This window comes from Copidosoma floridanum, unplaced genomic scaffold (genome assembly GCF_036245765.1).
Source record: "Copidosoma floridanum isolate Cflo_tuat_1 unplaced genomic scaffold, Cflo_Japanese_pri ptg000007l, whole genome shotgun sequence".
Lineage (NCBI taxonomy): Eukaryota > Metazoa > Arthropoda > Insecta > Hymenoptera > Encyrtidae > Copidosoma > Copidosoma floridanum.
In genome coordinates, this window is record NW_028321884.1 from 13,882,910 (window position 1) to 13,885,970 (window position 3,061).

General features: G+C 30.4%; 1 long non-coding RNA gene across 1 annotated transcript; it reads left to right on the forward strand.

Moving 5' to 3' along the window:
- The first annotated feature begins 1,063 nt into the window (after positions 1-1,063).
- LOC149375419 (uncharacterized) lies at positions 1,064-2,831 on the forward strand. Its single transcript, XR_016292854.1, has 3 exons — positions 1,064-1,169; positions 2,400-2,440; positions 2,531-2,831. It is a non-coding gene; the product is annotated as an uncharacterized LOC149375419 (long non-coding RNA).
- Positions 2,832-3,061: the final 230 nt, after the last annotated feature.

Sequence of the window (3,061 nt, forward strand, 5' to 3'; positions counted from 1 at the left end):
AATTTTTTCTAGTCATACTTCTCGTACTTTGCTGATTTAGAAAATTGAAGATGAGAAAATTTGAGTCCATCAAAAATTTTTTAGGGTAAGGTCAAGCTGTGGTAGAATATTCATTATCCAGTTGATAAACTTTCTAAAAATGTACTGGCTACAAAGTGACAAGTAAACGTACGTGATAAGTATATCATCTGCCAAGAGAATGAAGCCTCTTATCACAGCCGAGTAGCAAACAAAAAAGTGACCACGTAGTCTGTTAGAACCAATTGATTTTTGTACAAAAAGTCACTTGCAATCGGTTTCGAAAAATTTGCTTTGTTACTTTCAAAAAGCTGATAATAGTGGAATCGACAATACGTTTTACGATAGTAGAAAATATACAATCTACTACAGCCACTTACATTTTTGCCATTTTACTTTTATACTATTAATGACCATTTTGTTGAACACTTCAACAATTTTTTTTCTCTGGAAAAATGTTTTGAGCAGCGTCGTAGAAAATATGAAAAACCAATTGCTCAGAAATAGGTTTTAAGTAAAGTTCAACTTCGACATTTTTCAAGTATTTTTAATAACTTTTGCGACCGTGCCCAAATTGTTCCTGAAGAGGGCCAAATGTTAACGGCCGAAACGTCATATAAGTAGATTACGTAACACATCTCTTACCAATAGTGACATATCCAATGAATAGAAATTCCATGATAATGTCTCAACAAACGAATTTTGAAACTTGTTCTTATTATAAAAACATTTAACGTAAGAAATGAGTTTTTTCATTAATCTTTGGACACTAATTAACGCTAACAAGCGAACGAAGCTTTACATCACGTAAATAAAAAAATTTTTCGTTACAATCGTATGTATCGCACAATGATAGAGCAATAGTGGGGAATAATCGTTACTGATAGCTAAAGTTAAAATGTGTACATATAAATGTCTTAAAGGTGACGTGCAAAGGCATCTTTGAAGACATCCATCGCAAAAGAATCTCTGCAGTCAACTGCAGCTAACCGTATAAAAACTCATACCGTGTTAGAGGCACCCAGCATTTGTTGGTTAGGCTCAACGAAAGAGACACGTTACAAAGTTAATTATAATCCACAAAGTGATGATGGAGAACTTATATTTTCTTTTCTTTTTACTGGTTCTTGTGTTGACCATCTTAGCCCATCGTAAGTTATATTATATGAACTATTTTAGATTTGATACTGTATAATAGATTTATTCATACTAATGCCGGCCTAATAATCTTTTTCCATTGTTCAAAAAAATTCATGTTTGATATTGATAACGTATATTATTTAGAAATGCTGATTTGCAGTAATTATTTACTTCATATTTTTCGAGTGATATTAAAGCATCAAAGGATGATCAGTAGATAGATAACAGTATACCTCTTCTCTTTGTTCCTCTGTCATGTAATTTTTCACCATCTTTTATACATTGCTGATCTATTGGGATCTTAAAATAAACTATACATGTCTATTAACATATAATAACTCAGTAACTAATAATTCCAATTCGATACATTTTTTGTATATTTGAAAGATTTTACACAGCCCTATACGCCTATACTATTAATTTTTCATTTTCCATATCCAACTTACCTTTATCCTTTCCCATATTTATCCGGGGTTATACCTGTGGAGTGACAAAAAGTCAGCGAAATCCCGTGGGAGAAATATAAGGTACACCTGCCTCAGAATGGCCCTGGTATATTGCCTGGGTTACTTCTTAACATCCAAGTCATACTTTTTAGAGGTTTAAATGTGCTCAAATATCTCTATAAACCTTATATTTATATTATTATTAATTGTGAAAAAATGATTAATTTAATTTTGGGGGAAGAAGTTGCTTAGCTACAACTCATCTTACAACTAACAATGCCCAAAGTGACCTGATAAATCTAATTATTAAACGAAATGCGCTCTCACCAACCAATATGTCAGTTCTATATAACAACTGGGTATTTATTTCATGCGTTCGATTTAACATTTTGTTTTGTCTATTAACCTCAATGTATTTTAAAACTTTTTTTTTTATTTTATATGTGCATTAGATTGAAATCTGAACAGCTGTTGGATTTTTTATTTTGTATTATAAATTTGAATAGTTTTTTGACAAAATTTATTTATTTTCAAGTTATTTTCTCTCAAGCTTAAAAAATAACTGCGCTTTGTTACATTTTTCATTCATTAAAACTAATATGCTTATACAAAATTCATAATGTGAAATGTTACCCTAAAATGAGGTATTTCAAGCATATCCGTATATTTTAAGTATTTATTTAAAAAAGTGTGTATTTTTTAATTGCACTAACAAAAAGAAATTATGATTTGTGAAGACTTTTTTTCTATATGGTAGATAAAATAAGAATAATGTAAGGCTTATTATGTTTCCAGCTCCATACGCTAATGGATATAGGCTATATGATAATATACCGGTAAGTGTTTGTTACAAACAAATTTCTAAATGTTTAATTGGTTACAATCACTTGCATACCTTTTAATTAAAATTAAAATTTTTTTTTCAGACGATTGAAGGTTCAGACGCTGAATTTTTTTTGTTCAATCGGACAGACTACCTGATTCATTAATGTCTATATGCATTACATAAATATTATGCTTGCCAAGTATTCGATACACTAACACTCAACACCTAAGCTGGACACCAAAATCTATACAGCAGCAATAGCTGCGGTCAATCAACAGATGGTCAAACTCACTAATGGTATAAAATGGATTGGAGTATTGAATTGGAATGAGATATAATTTAGACATCCTTTGAGGAGAATTGCAACCATGTTTTATTTTTTGAAAAAATTATTCCTTTTAACGGTGTGTGTTAATGATGATCAATAAATACGTTATGTCAAAAAAAAAATTTTAAATACTTATCTGTAAAAAATCATCGACAGTTTTGAATATAGCGTGACCAAGCAGGGAAAAATCGGAAGAAAATCGTTTGTCAATATATCTGCGTCTGTAGAAAGTAAGTTTGGTTAATAAAACTGGTGGTAAAGCAGAAGACAATTATTTTTCTACTTTACAATCCGTTTTATCGA